The 17,559-nt window shown below is 43.9% G+C and overlaps 1 protein-coding gene and 1 long non-coding RNA gene across 2 annotated transcripts in view; one reads left to right on the top strand and one right to left on the bottom strand.

Annotated features, from left to right (window-relative positions):
• The window catches only part of GRIN2D (glutamate ionotropic receptor NMDA type subunit 2D), a 1,291,669-nt gene that overhangs the window by 1,140,889 nt on the left and 133,221 nt on the right, over positions 1 to 17,559 (bottom strand). The gene's annotated exons all lie outside the window — the stretch shown is intronic.
• LOC138247395 (uncharacterized) overlaps positions 2,296 to 17,559 on the top strand; it is a 61,600-nt gene continuing 46,336 nt past the window's right edge. Inside the window, exon 1 of the long non-coding RNA XR_011194486.1 lies at positions 2,296 to 2,405. This is a non-coding gene — a long non-coding RNA (uncharacterized lncRNA). The remainder of the gene's footprint in view (positions 2,406 to 17,559) is intronic.

The following is a 17,559-nucleotide window of genomic DNA, read 5'->3' as shown; positions in this document are numbered from 1 at the left end:
ATTTATGAAAGATTTGTCTAACCTTACGCAGCCTCTAAGAACTCTCACCAAAGGGTCTGAGTCATGGAGATGGGGTTCTACTGAGCAGATTGCCTTTGACAATATCAAGGATGCTTTGTCAAGTGAAACTGTCCTAAGGTACTTTGATCCTAAGAAGAGTACCAAACTTGCTGTTGACGCTGGGCCAAAGGGCCTTGGTGCAGTGTTATTGCAGGATCAAGGGGAAGGAAATTGGTTCCCCGTTGCATATGCCAGCTGGTCACTCACTGACACGGAACAGCGATATTCTCAAATCGAAAAAGAAGCAATCGCTGTGCACTGGGGTTGTAAGCATTTTCACATCTATGTGTATGGTCGTCCGTTTGTGGTAACTACTGACCATAAACCGTTGCTTCCTCTCTTTAATGGGACTGCTTCCAAGCCACCTCCGCGAATTGAGAAATGAATGTTGCAGTTACAGGCCTATCGGTGCACTTTAGAGTATCGCCCAGGATCGGAGAATCCAGCAGACTATTTGTCGAGGCATCCTAGAGCTGCATCTGCCACAGAAGTTGAGGAAGCTAAAGAAACTGAAGAATATGTCAGATATGTCACTGATCGGTCCTTGCCTCTGCCAATGACCATGGATGAAGTTGTACAAGCGACAACAAGTGATGAATGCTTGCAGAAGGTTTTATTGGCCATGCAGAATAATCAATGGCATCGTCTTAAGGGACAGTTACCGTTGCTGAATGCTGAGTCTCAAAGGATCATTGGGAGTCTATACCGTGTTAAGGATGAACTCACTACTGATGCTACAGGGTGTCTCCTAAGGGGAAATCGATTGGTGATTCCTTCATCCCTCACCTCTAAGGTTGTCGAGTTAGCCCATAATGGTCACCAAGGGATGGTCAAGACCAAGAGCCGTCTCCGATCAAAGGTGTGGTTTCCTCTTATGGATGAGCAAGTTGAGAGCCTGGTGAGATCTTGCAGGTGGTGTCAGGCTACTGGTGAACCCAGTAGGCCTGTTCCCGTTGAAACTGAACCTTCACCGACTGGTCCGTGGGTCTCAGCAAGTTTGGACTTTGGCAGTTTGCCTGATGGACGACACACGATGGTCATCATTGATGATTTCTCGGAGTATCCTGAGGTGGAGATCATCCCGGCCCTCACTGCTGAAGTGGTGATTTCCGTTATCGAGAAAACCATGGCCACTCATGGTCTTTTAGCTGAGATAAAAACAGACAATGGACCACCTTTTCAGAGTAATGAGCTGGCTGGCTATCTGAAGAGTACTGGGACCCGTCATCGCAGAATCACCCCTCGTTGGCCCCAAGCTAATGGTGAAGTAGAAAGATTTATGCGGACTTTAAACAAGGTAATCAGAATTACACTAGCTGGAGGTCAGGCTGTGGAATATGCCATTTTCTCATTTCTTCGGAACTATAGGCAAACTCCTCATTCCACCACGAATCGAGCACCTAGTCATCTGGCATTTGGGAGAGCGTCTGTCGAAGCTATTCCTCATCATCCTTCGTGGAGTCCTCCTCCCATCACTCCAGTTTTTGTTCAGGAGAAGAGACGGATATCTAATCAGTGAGCGAGCCGGACTCGACGAGCGTTTTTATCCGATCTCAAAGTGGGTGACCAGGTATTGCTTAAGCAGTCTATGCCTGGTAGTAAATTTCGTATGCCCTTTGACTCTGTCCCGTGGAAGATTGTTCAAAGAAGTGGGTCTGCTGTTATTGCCCAGCGGGGATCAGAAATAGTGAAGCGTAATATATCTTTCTTTAAGAAGTTTCACTCATCAGGAGTGAATGGTGATGACATGGAAGGGGACAGTGACGATGTTGGGCCGGTGTCTCCAGGCCCTGCTGTGGAGAGTTGGTCGTGTGATTCTGGGGATGTCCGAAGTGGTCTTCCAACTGTGGTCCCTATTGGTCAGCCGATGGATGGGCCTGCCCCAGAGTCGTTGTCCCACCGTTCTGGGTCTACTCGCTATGGTCTGCGTAGCAATCCGTGTCCCTCTATCAGGCTACGTGATCACCTGTGTGACTAATTATCAAATGTATTATAATTCATTTGTCTTTTGTGTTTTTGGAGGAATGTAGTGTTGCTGGCCTGTGACGCAACAGGCCAGCCCATGCAAGTTCAGTGATGTGGGTGTTTGGAGTGGTGCCCATGGGTATTTGTGGAATCCCCGGATGTTCCGAGGGATTCCACCTCGTTAAGTATTGTATTGTGGTTTGCTCCGTGGCCTCCGGCCCGGAGCTATAAAAATAAACAGAGGCATGGCCAAATAGGGAGTTGCTGCGCGGTGATCACTGAGGCTCCGTGTGATCAGCAGAGTCCCGCTAGAAAGGCCCTATTTGACCACGCCGGTTGCATTTTCCTGAAACTCAAGGACTCGTGTGAATTATTGGCAGGTACCGCAACGCGCCTCCCGCTAACGTGTGTTGTAGTCTTTATAAGGGCTACAACACCACAAAGTCCACTGTTTTACTTTTCATTTTCAATTTATGTGGCAAGAAAAGTACAGTTAAGAATTTACAACGCTAATAGTTCTAACTCAAGAAAACGCGCAGTCCATTGCATTGCATACGCTTGTTTAATGTATTATCTTATTTTTCGATTTTATTGAGCGCGAGCCAGGCTATTTCAGGTGACTGGGGGCAGTGTGAATAGACAGCAAGCCTAAAACATTTAGATAGTTGTGATTTCTCGTCACGACCATTTGGTTTTGGTTTGAGCAGTAGGAATTATAGACTTAAACATGGAAAAGTAACGTGTGCCTAGAGGCGAGTCGTGTCACGGCGCGCGCTAGAGAAGAAATCTCAGCGGCAGACAGCTCCTTCGAATGCTGCAAAGACCAGCACAGATGGCAGCCGGAGTCTGGTGCGCTTCCTCCGTGCCTCCTGAGCCCAGAGGACTCTCCGTGAATGCAGATTTCGGGAGCCCGTTGTGATTTATTCGAAGACTACAGTGCGGGACGTGCCCAGCATCTCTGCTACCCATGCGGATGCCAACCGGCAGTGCATGCCTCTCTCTCCGTCCTCAGTTTCGCGCCTCTCCGTCTCTCGCGCTGTCCCCGTGCACGGTCTCGTCGCCCCGTGGGCCCCCTCTCTCCCCCGGCGCGCCCTCGCATTATTCCGCCAGCTGCGGCAGTCTCGTTCGTTCTGCGTCCTATCATCAGCGCGCGCAGGAGATATAATTACAGTATTTAAAACTGTCAATAGCCCAAGGAGACGGAACATTTTGCGCTAATCCCTGTGAGTGCGGCCAACACCACCGCCGTAAGGCGAGGTCCTGAGGGACGGCTCCGCCAGCCGCTCTTGGGTCACTCCTCGCCAGCTTCCCGTGCACTGCGCATCGCAAACGCTGTGCCTACACCCAAAATTTATATGGGTGGAAGTAAGGAAAACGCTGATAGCGGCCCCACTCAGAAATCCTCATTTAATTGGCTACTTCTAACCGCAGACCCCCGAACAAGCACACGAGTACCCCATTCCAGGCTTTATTGGATTGTAACAGAATATACCGGCTCTTCCGTGGTTAATCCGTAGCCTAGCACAGCCAGTGGGCCCCTCTCTGCTCAAGGGATTTAGCATCGCGCAGCACAGTCAGCACAGCTGACACGCAAGAGTAAACCTCAGACAAGGGTGAGGACATCCGTCTGTTTAGCATGCCCCCGCCTTTTTCTCTGTAAATCTGATATTTTGATCACAGTCGCGGCTTTTTACTTAGCAGGTTCCGACACGTAACATATTTAAAAACGTAGGAGTTTATTTTCTAACCTGCCATTTCTGTCTTTCTTATAAATCACTTTTTTATTTGCATGCAAGGAGTGCATACAGTAGTGAAGGGATCAGTTATCCACTGCTTCTAAAATGATAATATTTACTTTCCACAATACATTTTTTCCCGGCAGTCCATGCTGCAGGAGCATATCTTCCAGGATGCAAAAGTATTGTGACATTTAATTTGCAACTTTTGATTGAAAAATGTAACCAAAACAAAATTCATGGAATACAGGTCATATGGTCTGAAGATGTAATTGGTGCTGGTAGATTTGCATTCCCCTATACACTGATATGCTATGTGTTCTGCCTATTTTAAGCTACAGTGAAAGCGCATGACATACAATCACCCTTACTTCGCATGTTATAATTGTGTTTGTCTCCGGCAACCACTTCAGAAGCCTAAGACGCAAAACACACCGGAAGAGAGGACCGTTTGCCTCTGGGCTTGCTCTCTATGAAGCACTTCACGTGGCACAAGCCATAGGATGGTAGGAGGACATTACCATTGGGTTTGGCAAGGCACGTTTGCTCTTGAGCAGCTCAGGAAACCCCACTTTTATTTTCAGAGTGCTGAGTGGAGTGACTTACTGATATTCACTAAATATGTGATCCCTTAAAAAAAAGTTGATTGGGGAGTACGTTTCCTTCGTATTGCAGGAGCTGACCTGTGAGGAGGGATCTGGGTGACATTGGTAGGAAGTGGAGAGCTCCTCTCAGTGAAGGCAAGGTTTCACAGTTTTAGATTTTGGATGCATTCTTGAACCGGAAGTGCTTCTCTGTTGGTAATGTGGGAATGGGAAGTGTAGAGCTCTATTAGTATTGGTTCAGATCCACCACCAACAGTCAAACACTATACCTCTTAAAACTCTACGCTTGCTCCTCTACAAGGAGAGAGCCCCCCTGGAGCTGAAGGAGAAAGAAACATACTTCAGAAAGCCTGCCTTGGAGAGACGTGTCCATGCTCAATTCCCTGTCAAGTTGTCCACTTTGGCATTTGAACAGCTCTTCTGAGAAAAACGTGGTTGCTGGAGTAACAAAGCCCGAGTGATGTGCAATTGAATATAAGGATGTGACTTTACAACTAGAGTTGCCGACTTTGGAACTAAGGAACTAGGTCCAATCTCTGCATTGGCCTAAGATATTGTGATTCTTTCAAATCCTTTAATCTTCCCAGTGTCTTAAAAAATGAATAATGAAACGGCCCTTTTGTAAAGTAACTGTTGCTCATGTAAAGGTTACATAACTTTGGACTGAGTTTGTGTTACATAAAACCGCCAAAAAGGGGCTCAGTGCTGAGGGGATTTAAAAGAGAGCCTCTGCACCAGGAGACTGTTTAGTAATACTGGAGAGAGTTTAGCTAAGTGACTTGCAACTGCTCCAGAGAAGTGTCAAATGCATCCCTACAATTTGAATGATCGAGCTTCAGGCATAAAAAGTTCTTACATTGACCCAAGATTTCCACACTGCAGCAGCAAAACCCAGGATCCTTATGTGGCAGACCCAGGTCAACTTTGTCTTGACCAGCTGCCCCTACCAGTTTAACTGACTGTGACACCGTGTCATTGCAGCTTCACTGCATTTGATCCACTTCAAGATGGTGACTCAGTGACCTCAACCCACCTTTGTTCGTCAGTTTTGCACCACATAACTGGATCCTTGCAAATCGATCTTCCACCTCAAGCAGAAGTCACAGCTGTGTATTTTGTGCCTACAAATGACCTTGCCATGGACTCAACGCTGCTTTAGCTGGTGAGACGGTGTCTTATTGCAATGTTTTCAGTTTCAACTGTACGTCGAAATGAACTTGTACTCTAGAAAACCTTTGGACTATTTTTTGCCAAAATTTTATTCTTCAGTTATTTATTGACATTTTGTGAACATCCATATTTCTCTAGTGTATGGTCTGACATGGTTTGTTACCTGTATATCTTTTTAACTAACTTGGTTTGACACTTCACGTTTGAAATATTTTAAGTTCATTGCTGTTTGACTGGCTGTTGTGACCATATCACAAATACCTTCTCTCAAGAAAATCTTTCTACTTGAGCCAAACTACTAATAGTGAGCCAAGGACTCCTGAGGGGCACTAGGTCAATCCAGGAAGTCCATTATTTTGTGGCCTGTGGGAGATCAGGCATAGCTCACATCAATATTGTGGACTCACGCCTTCATAGCTGAACATTTATATTTTCTACACCTGCAACCCCACGGCTAAAACTCAGCCCAGCATGGCCAAAAAGCATGCTGTCCAAAGCCCTAGTCCTAGACATGGTGTAATGGAGCCCAGCTCACCTTGTCCATTTTTTACTCATCTCTAAGCCTAGGCCCAGCATGGACAGTGAATTGATCTGGTGCCTCAGGAATGAACCCTAGCTCAGTCTTGGTTTTATACTTGTTTCGCCAGGGTTAAACTCTTGCTCACCTCAACCCATATGTAGGGATCACACCTTGAGAACAATTTCCTAGATAAGGTTGCGGTCAGTGACTATGAAAAAAATCTTTTTTGCAGGCGGTAAGCGGGAAATAAATTCTGCTGTCCTTCTTTTCTACTCTGCAGTCAGTAGCAGTAGCAAAACGTAGACATAATTAAGGTGAATTTCGTGCTGTGTTGTTTGATTTGGCTATACGGCGAATGAGGTCTCTTTAAACAGTCTGCAGTGGGATTTACTAGCTGACCTAGAATGCATTTGATGGGACGATCCCTTCTTCTGGCTTTTACATAGGGAAAACAAGAGTATGCAACTAGTCAACACAAGTGGTGTTTTATTCAAAATGTACATGACTTACAAATTGGGTTGTGCCACTTTGTTCATCAGGAGCTGCTAATCTGTTGTTTTCTGGTACTGCTCTACAAGCATGAGTGATCCAACACCCAAACGCGCAACATCACGGAGATGGAGTTTTGGAAATATCATTTTTTAATGATAATTGATACAACAATCTGCACTGCAGGCCTGAAAGCGTATCCGTTTCTACCTTTCACTTGCCTTGATGAATGTGTGGGACACAGTCAGAGCCCGCATTGGCCCAGAAACATGTTGGCACTTGACTTTTGGATTGTTTGATGCTGAGAACTTGTTTTTAGTCTTGGGAAATGATAAATAGAACAAAAGCATGAATCCCAACCCCCACACATTTTTGGTTAGGAGTCCATTGTTGGGAATGATTTGCTGTAGTCAGGAGGAGTTTAACCACAGCCTAATAGGAATATGTTAGATACTGTTTGAGTTCACATCTAGGGACACAGACACCCCTTTGGTGACCTGGACACAGTCACTAGTCGTTTTACAGTTCATATCTGTTCTTTTTTTACAGTTTTGTTCATTTCCTCGGATATTGCCATACACGGATGATATGCAGAATTAGCCAATGAACATAACATAGGCAGTGAACAACAGGTACTCCTATGTTCAATGTATGTTACATTCCCACCAGAAGTGAACCTGATGAGGAAGCCTGCCACAGCATGTGGGTTAGATTTGAAGAAACTGATACCGTTCAATAAAACTTCATAGAGGCACCAATCACTGGTTTAATTCAGAACGTCTGGAGAGGTGCCTGGCTAAGAGAGTGGTATTCATTGGTATGTGTGAGGAGCATGGAAGGGAGTGTTAGATTTCTTCTCCTCTTCAAATTTCCTCTCTTCCTCTTTAGTGTGCTCGGCTCTAACAGGACTCCTTCTGCACCAGGGCTAAACCTTCGCCAATGTCAATCAATACACCTGCAGCACAAGGGCTAAGCCCCGCCACAGCTCCGCTGGTACACAATGTGTTCCAGGGCTACATACTACTCAGCTCTCCTACTACACCTGGCATTCCAGGGCTAAAGGGCAGCCTAGCTGAGAGAGTGAAGCTGCTGCTCAGTGACTAAACCTTATGCTGGCGCTAAATATACCTTGCTGCTCCACGGCTAAACTGTAATCTAGTACAGCCATAACTCCACCACCAGACCAGGTTTAAATGCTTGTGCTGGTGCAGAGATAAATAATAAGCCCATCCAACCAACTAGTAAGACCTATCCATTGTTAAACCACTCCCCGGCTTATCCACCACGCAAGCAGCTTCTGGACCACGAACATCCCTTAGTGACCACAAAGAGTTGCATTTGCAAGCCACTTGCCTTCCCTTTTGATCCCTATGTCAACTGATGCATCTCTTGTGTGCTCTCCCGAGTCTCTGGCCTCAGATGCATTTCAATACAGGAGTCCCGGGAAAATGATCTTTCAGATGAGTACTATTTCTCCTGTGGTACAGAGATGCTTTCCAGTGTTTACAGTGAGCCAATGGTCTTCAAACCTTCAAAATCTGCGCCACTCCATGTAAAAAAGAATCTGCACCCACTCCCAGAACGACATACTTACTGGTAGACTATCACAGAGTGGCCCACTGCCATTTTTCTCTACAACTTTCATGTTTTTTTGCTCTGTTCACCAGGAGCGTAACAAAAGCCCCTCTTGGGCTCTTGAAATAAATTCAGTCTTCCAGGGGGCAATCACCACAATTTGAAGACCTCTGTATTAGGCATACTATTTCCGGATAGGCAGGAGGCATTTTCCTTTGGTGATTGTGAATAACATTTTCCCTGTTAAGTGTGACAGAGCTTAAAGTACGGTAGTACATTCTGCGCCTTCTCTCATAACTAGTTCTAAATATTACAACATTTTTGGCCATTTTATTTAGAAAATAAGTACAGTGTAACATATTGTTTACCCCTGCATGTATTTTTAAATAATTACCAGGGAATAACTCTCCTCTTTCTCTACCCCATCTAATCCTATGATTTGGGCAAATGCAGATGCCCAGACTAAGTCCTAATCCAGTTAAAGCAGCAGACATGCTACTCCTGGGCTGCCCCTTCTAAACTGAGTCTGCACTGATTCTCGATGCCTAATCTCCAATAAAGCTCAAAACATTACAACTGCTGCTTGAGGACAAATCCATAAACCTTCTCAGCCAGAAAATCACCTGTGAAATGGCTACACGGACAAGGCCAATGCCCTTTCTACTCTTGTGCTAACAACTCAGGTTAGCCAGTGCACCTGATGTCCCAGTAGTAACAACTAATACTCCTCAACCAGTACACCTGCTCTTCCAGTGCTAACAACCAATTTAGCTCCACCAATACCTTTTTACTCCTGGATGAACTCATATAAGCAAACAAACCTGTATATATATCCCTGCACTGGTGTGTTACCCCCATATTATTAGGGTAGCATCCAGACTCAGATTTCCACACCCAACAGTAAATTATGAGTTTCTGGAAGAACAGGAAAACTGGCAAGTGTCTGTCACTCCTTCCTACAGAGTTATGCTCATGTAGTATCACTACCAGCAAGACTGTGACCTGCCCGGACGATTACATGCGGGTGGGCCTTAGGTTTAATCAAGCTGAAGACTAGCCTGTCTCTGCCATGATTAAACCCCTCCAATGGCCCTGTGCCGGAAAGGCCATATAGTTCAGACCTCTAATTTCGCCCACCCGATTTTGCTGGGTGGAATTAGAGGTCAGTTTTCAATGCCCGTCACTGGCAAAAAAAAAACTAAATGCTCCCTCGCCATGAAAAATAATACCCATGGCTATGGGACCATTTTCGTTTTTTATGTTCAAAATGAAAATCCAGCTTTAGGGTTTTCTTTTTGAAAAAAAAAAAATAAGTTTGATGGATAGCTCCGTCATGTTAAGGGGCCCGTGCACCAAATTTTAAACAGCATTGATAGGAACCGCCGCTCTTGCGGTTCCTGCCAATGCTTTAGAAATTACCCTGGCTTGGTGGTAATTTCTAAATCAGGTGGGCGGAGTAGTATCAGTATTAGTCGGCAGACATTAAATCTTCCGCCAAGCCAATGAAGATTACTCTGTGTGCCAAAAAATAAATCGTCCCTATGTCATATGTCAGTGATATATACAGCTCCACCACTTATGCTGAAATCAGTAGGAACATAGAGTAATTGGTATTTTACACACTATTCCTCTGCAAATCAGGGGCATAACGATGACTGAAAAATATTATAAATAAATCAACATTTACAACACATATTAGGTAGAAAATTAAAGATGCCCCAATCATATTTCATTGCAAACTCCAAATCAATTAGTGTAAACCCCACCTATATTATAACCATTCAGCTATCAACTTAGCTCTTGGTCCTTCCAGCAACCGGGCCGTGCATCTAACCCGACGCACGCACTGGTGACTTATACATGGTGCACTATAGAACTGCTGTTTTGATACACTGCACAGTGAGCAATAGTTCTTGTTCACAACATGGGAAGTAAAAGGAAGCTCATTGCTACCTTTCCTTCCTCCAGCAAGACAGAACTTGCAAGATTATTCTTCAGCTGACACCTTTATGAAAGAGCTTCACATAGATGAAATTTCCCACTGCGGCCTCCTGATTTGAGGGATTGAAAACACAGCATTCACGCACACATTTTATTAGCTGTAGTTATAATTACAAAGCAGCAAACTTGCACCTTGGGACCTGCACTTGTACCATACACTCTAATACATTTCATGCACAAGCGGTAACCACGTTACCATACAACCAAGCCAGTACTATATGTAACATTATGATAAACAGAATCCTTGCCTCAAACTTTAGCCAAATCCTAACATCTAACTCAGGTCTGCCTGTAAACCTGCTTCTCATATGATGACCACTAACTCTACTTAGCTAGCACACTCTTTACTCCAAGGTTAACTAATAACTCTGCTCAGCCAATAGACCTGCTCTTTCAGGGCTATCAATTAACTAAACTCATTCACTGCACCTGCAGCAGCAGGACTAACCCCTAACTTGGCTCAGCAAGAATGATGATTCCTCGGTATTAACAACTAACTCAATTCAGCCCCGCTTGCTGATCTAGGCCTAACCACTGCCTCACTTTAGCTAGAGCATCTGCTGTCTCAGCACTAACAACTAATTCAATTCAACCAGTACCCCTCCCACTTCAGCGCTTCTAACAAAAGTTAGCCCGGCCAATACACCAGCAGCACAATCAGTAGACCCGGTGCTCCAGGCTTAACAAGAAACTCAACTCAACCAGTGCATGTGAAATTCTAGGTTTAGTCCCACATCCAGCTCTGTTTATGCACTTGTAACTTGAGGGATCATCCTGACCCTAGTTCAGCCTGTCCACCTGTAATTCTTGGGCTTATCCCAAAACTAGAATGGCCACTATATCTGCTGACAGACACATCCATACACTGCGGAGAAGTGTGTAAAGAGATGGTTACTGGTAAAAGGAAAGGCAGACACGAGAGAGCCTCTCAGCCTTCAGCGATTAATAGATGAGTACCGGTGAGCTAGGTAGTAATAACACCCGCTATTTGGACCTCGTGATGATTGTAGCGTGTAAGTGCGGTAATTATTGATGTCATTCTGTTCTCGACGTTCATGCTCTGTTTTTCTACTCTCAGCTATCATTATGACATTTATCTTGATAGGACAATATGATGTAGTACCGCTCACTCTGGTACACTCTGTTCCATCCTTTAGTTGATGTACGCATTTCTTTCATTGTCATGAAGTAAGTTGAACGATTCAGCTTGAGAAGTCAATACAAAATTTCAAAGACGAAAAAATAATCTCTCCTACCGTGCCCGCTGAAATCGTAAATTGTAAGGTTGTAATTTTCCTGTATATAAAACATTGAATGTTGTGGACACGTGGAGCGAGCAGAGTGGTGCGCTCGCGCCTATGCTCAGACATGAGGTAGAGAGCTCCTCGTAGAACCTTCCACTCTGATTGCAGGAGACAATTGACACAAAAGCCCCCAGGCTCTCGGCGCTTCTAAAGGTCACAGAGCGAGATGTTGGGCTTTCAGCAGTCTGTGTTTGCTGGAAGGCTTGCAGGCCAGCTGAGCTCCTCTGTTTTTTTAGGCAACATGAAATGGCGGAGTAAGGGAAGGGACGAGTCTCCATAAAATGGACTCTCTTCCTGTGAAGAAAGAGATGAAGTCTGGCCGTTTCAAAGCACCTGGCCTACTGGCATGAGAGTGTTTAGAAGCTGGCAGACAAGGCAGGAGCGAAAGGCTCGAACACTCTTCCACGCTTCAGGTAATATCGCCCCAAAGGTGCTCCCGAACTGGATGCTGGGAGTGTTATCGATGCAAGCCAGAGTCTTAAAAAGGCACCCAGCTGGGGCTGTAATTTTCAGCGAGCATCCCTGCACGACCTCAGGGCCGTTAGAAAGGTGACCCCACCCGGCAATTACTGGAATCCATAAAGGTTACTTATAAAAGGATAAATAAATACGACAGCCCTACACATGCTCTTCTGCGCAAAAGCATCACACTTCGGGCGTTCCTTTTCAGGTGTAACCTACTCAGCAGCTTGTTTTCTTTTCTTGGTTTAGTGCACAGGTTATGTAATGCCAAAAGAGTAATTTTGATTAAAATGCTAGTGAGCAGGCCCCAGGGCAGGTTTAAAAAAGGCTTCAAAGGGAAGTCGTTTTGTAGTGAAAATTTGGGGGAAAGCAGCAATGCTTTTGGCTTTTCTATAGAGCTTTCCTCATGTTATCTGTTATGCTATATATTATTTTATGTTATCAGACATTTCTTGGGTGCTTGATTGACATTAGTATGGCTGCGTAGTTGGTACTTTCTTAACTTGGATGCCATTTTGTTCAGAACTGGGAATGTCATTCTTTGACTGTAAATCGTCACTTGCTGTGTACTTGCGTAGTTTACTGGAGAGCCTGTTCAGTTGTTAGAAGTGGTTTATGTAAGTAAATGTGAAAATATTATTCTTTTTAAATCTTTCTTTATTAAGTTTACATAGAATAAACAACTCCACTGCAGTGTGCACAACACACAACAAATTGTCCCAGTCTAAGTATCCATCATAGACAACCCATGGCTGGCATACAGCTCCCCCTCACAATCCTAAAGTCAACATAACAGCATGACAGCATGTCACAAGCACAGAGAGTTCTTGTGATAGGCTGCCACATTACAACACTGGGGATGTATTATGCTAGGGTGCTATGATGTTGTATGCAGCGGAGAACTTCATAGGATCGGATGCGCATCTTCTTATAGCATTAAAATAGAGAGCTAATACTTAAAACACACAAACCGTTTGTGCATACTTTTTTCTGATAGAATATAGAGATCATTCTTTTGCATTTTATAGGGTGGGGGGATAATATTATATAACAAGTAACCCGGACACAACATTTTGCATGGATCATCACGTGAACCCTGTCTACCAGATTTGGACTAGCAAGTTCAACAACATGTCCATTGGGCCATTGAAGTATTCTAAATTTTGTTTTGTCCAATTTGCCTGTCATTGGTGCCTGAAGACTCAAACATCCCTGAGTGGCTCAGAAGTTGACTGGTACTGAAGACCTGATTCAGAGTTTGGCGGGTAGAGTATAGTCCATCAGGGTGGTGGAAGACATTACCACTGCAGCCCTGATGGCCACCTGCTTTTCAAATTTAGATATGACAGCTGGCCCAGCGGTCATCTCTGCACATTGAAGGGAACCGCAGTCAGAGTGGTTCCTTTTAATGTGCTAAAAGTTTGATGGATGGCCTCTGTCACTTTTGACAGTCAGTCACTAAACTTTCAACATTTCTTTGTTTTTCACAAACTAACTCTCAAAGTGGGAGTTATTTCTTGAAAAAAACCAAATGGCTCCAAAACCCTATAGTTTTCTTCCAAAGTGTTGGGGTCTGTAAGAAATGTTATTATTATTTGGGTTGGGTGACTTTACACTTCAAGGAATATTCACAACTCTTGTCAGGGTAAACTTTTAAAGTCATTACATCACAGACATCACAAGCCTGTCTGTTCTGTGCCTGGCAGCAATGGCACAGAACTAGCTGGCTTAATTTATAACAATATGAATAGTATTTATGCAGTGTCAAAAAGCAATGAAGTCTTGGAAACAAGCAATAAAAACCCAAACCAAAACAGAGTGAAATGTAACAACCAAAATGACACAAAACCAACAAAAATCTAATAAGGAGAACTGGATATCTGATATTTAAAGTGTGAAGAGGCAATAGGCCCAAAAGGTCAAAGCACCAATGATAGTCTATGGAAGCAATAGACTGGGACCTAGGTATGATTTGAGGCTAACCACAATGAAGCCCTAGTTGGATGCAACAAGCAGATTGGTCCCGGTGAAAGTCTGGAGGTCAAAATTTTCAAAAAAGTTTCTAAGTCCCAATGGAGAAAGGAACGTTCACATGTTGAAATTTCTTCTAAGACCCAAACAACCACAGGAGTACACTTCCAAGGCCCCAGGGGCCTCAGGTAAGGGCACTTAGAGACTCTCAGTGTACCAGGAATAGACCAACAGTAAAGTTCAGTCAAGTCCAGTTGCCACTGGTGAGCTGGAGACTTTAGGGGGAATCCCTCTTGAAGCTTATTGTTTACATGTATTTACCCACAAGGTCAGCCAAGTGAACCTTGGAGTCCACTTCTTTGTCCGGGATGCAAGGGGGGGTAGGTCCAGTCCTTCAGGGCTCCTCTTAGATCACAGACATCATGTCCAGTCCTCTTATATTTGCCTGCAGGTCTAAAAAGTATTCCAAGGAGGTTTCTTGGGGATGGCACATTGATTCCTGGCACCAGCTAGTAGTTTGGGTGTCTTGTAGGCTCTCCCTAAGCAATGGGGTAAACATTCCTGGGGGCAACCATCTCAAATTTTCAGTAGTACCTGTTTGATTTATTGGAAGCAGGCCCAAAATGCAATGTGCCAGAGCATTCTCAAGATGATGAAAGTCCCTGTCTACACTAAAACTGGGCTCTGCGGGGCTGGGAGTGTGTGTGTGTGTAGAGTGTCAGAGGCAAACCACAAGTGTGCTGCCAAATCTAACAGTAATATACAGTTTGAAGCTGGCCCTGGGCCCACAACAGACCAGGAAACAGAAGTCTGGTATGGCAAAATCAGGGTCGCGCAGCTCTCATGCAGGGAATAAACAAGGATTGTCCTGGCTTTCTGTTTCCTCCCTTCCAAGTGCACAACATCTTTACATGTACTTCAGACAGACCTGTCAAACAGGATTTGACACTGTTGTATCAACCAATGCCCAGTACCCCCACCCATAATATTCTGATAAGCTCTAAGGAGTCACGCTTGCCCAGTCAATTGGGCCTGTCAGTCAAGCAGACCTGTTGTTTAGCTCCTGGGAGGAATGTCACACCTCATTCACACCTCATTCAGCCCATCTACTAGAGAGGTAATGCCAATTAGCCTCCAGGAGCTACAGACAGAAGAAGGGTAACTTTCTAGAAGTCACTTTCTTTATTATTTATTACCAATCCGACATTACTAGTGAATTGGATTCTGAATACCTATAAAAAAGTGGTTTACTTATTTTCTAGCTGGTCCCAATCCCAAGTTATACTAGTTTAATCTGTACTCTGCTTTCTACGTAGGACAGCTAGGCCTGCCACAGTGAAAACAGATTTTTCAGCCTTTTCAATGTAGGTACATGGGAGTATTTTTTTTTTTTACCTATCCCATTTTTCACCACTCTGCCTTGTGGCTTCAAGGCTTACATAAGGGTGACTTATGACTTATCGTTTTTTAAAAGGGAGGTCTTTCCCTATCAAATAGGGCTATTTTGACAGGTTGCATAGAAGCAGTCAGGCAACACAGGCTAGGCTTGTAGCCATGTTTGCACTGCCACTGTACTGGACTTTACTTAAAAAATGCATATATGAATGTGAGCACCCCAATCAATGGGTGTGATCATCAATTATTTATTACTTAGCATAGATACTGTTCATTCAAATCTATGTACATACAACATTGTGACACAGAGGATAAAACCAATAAAGCTAGACATTGTGTTAACCTATTCTATGGAGCCCTATACATACACCAAACCATATAATACATAACAAAGCTGTAATAAAAATGTCAAATGTATAAACATCCAAATGTGTCCTCGTTCTGATATCCAACAGTTACAGGTGGCTTGTCTTTTTAGCACAAAGTTCTTAATGCCCCTGCAAATGAAACATTCCTAAAGGGTGCCAATGTCCAGTATAGTACTTCACAGGGATGTCACCTGTTCAAATGTTCATAATTTGCTGTGTGTCCAAAATATATTTTTAGAGCACTCCCTGGTTGCCCACTGTCCACACGTTTCGAACCTCAATATGGCTCCAGGGTTCTCATCAGGACTCACAACTAAAGGGCATTCTGATGGTCCTTTGATAAAGAAACTACCTTGTCTAGATTCTTGTGTATCAGCTGGGTATGATGTGGGAGGGTTCACATGTGTTGTACAGGTCCCCTCGTTAGTTCTTAAAGCTATGATGTATCCTATTACGGCTCCTTCCTCTTTGTTGGCTCCAGATGGCGTTTCCAGTAATCCCTGGAACCCACCGATTTTTCAGTGACAAACTAAAAGGAAGGAGCCACAATGTATAGCTTTATTAGTTTTATCCTCCGTGCGACAATGTTGTGTAAACAAATTTTAATGAATAGTATTTACCCTAAGTAATAAGTACGTGGTCTTCAGACCCGTTGATTGAGGTACTCATGTACATATATGAATTTTTAAAATAAGGTCATTACTAGCATTTTCTTTTTTTCGCTTATCATTTGTTAGTGGCCCAGCCTTGCTGACCTCACAAGTGCCCAACCCTGTTGATGGAAGACACTGTAGTGGATGGCACCATAGGTGCTGCAAAGTGCAAGTGGTATTTAACTTTCAGATCCTGGGTGCATATTATAGACCATACTCTAGGCATTTACAGGGATGTTAAATGTGCCTATCAGGAATAAGCCAACTTAACCACGCCTAAAAGGGAAGTACAGGCACTTTACTGCTGGTTAGCAGGGGTAGATTGGAAAGAGTTCTAAAACCAACAAAGCAGACAGAGCAAAAATCTGGTGGAACGTCATGCAAAAGATGGTCATTTCCTACAGGGTCATTACAGTTTTCATTTCCCTTTCCTCCCACCACGTTTTTCCTGGTGGTAATAGGCAGGAGAAAAAAGACATCACACTGTCCACTATAAATAAGGCTGGCAGTGGAATGTCCTTCCTGTAATGGCCTCTGCTCCATTTGCCATCGGACACAGTATATTGTCAATAAAGCCAACAGGAGGTCCGTCAATGGAGTACTTAAGTCCTGTCCGTATCTAAATGAGTGGGATGACTGAGGGGTTGGCAGGCAGGGCACTTAATTATGTTTGTGGTTGAGTATCCTGTCCGCCAAATTGCAAATCAGGCTCTAAGCAAACTCAGACTGTAGGAACATGCTCCATTAAGGATGAAGGCTTGGTTGCTTTCACCATGTAACATTGCAGTATGCAGAAAGAGTGGGAGAACTCTGTTTGGAACTTATCAAGTTCTAATATCATTTGGCTGAAGTGTCACCACACTCGTCATAAAGTGAACAATGTCACTGACTTCACCCTTTTACTAGGTGTTCTGAGGTCTTCTTTTGAATCATATTGGTGCAGTTGACCCTCTAATGAAAACTGTCATGTTAGATTATATTTTGTGATGATATTTTTCACCTTATCATTTATACTGAATATCATTTTGAACTACAGATCAATTACAGGGCTACATTTTCTAGAATGCACAAAGAAATCCATAGGAATTTAAATGGTCAAATTTGCATATGAAAAACAGCTGTTAGGACAAGACCAAATCAGAGTATGGAGACTGTTTTTGGAATTATGCAGCTGGGGAAGACCAATGTATGTGACATAGTTGACTAAACAGCAAGAAAAACAAATTGTGCAGCATGATGTGATAAATTCTGTTGGAAATTGGGTCTCTAGTTGGCAGAGGTATGT

The sequence above is a fragment of the Pleurodeles waltl genome, chromosome 7, assembly GCF_031143425.1.
Source record: "Pleurodeles waltl isolate 20211129_DDA chromosome 7, aPleWal1.hap1.20221129, whole genome shotgun sequence".
In the NCBI taxonomy this organism is placed as follows: Eukaryota; Metazoa; Chordata; class Amphibia; order Caudata; family Salamandridae; genus Pleurodeles; species Pleurodeles waltl.
This window is presented reverse-complemented; position numbering and strand designations above follow the sequence as displayed.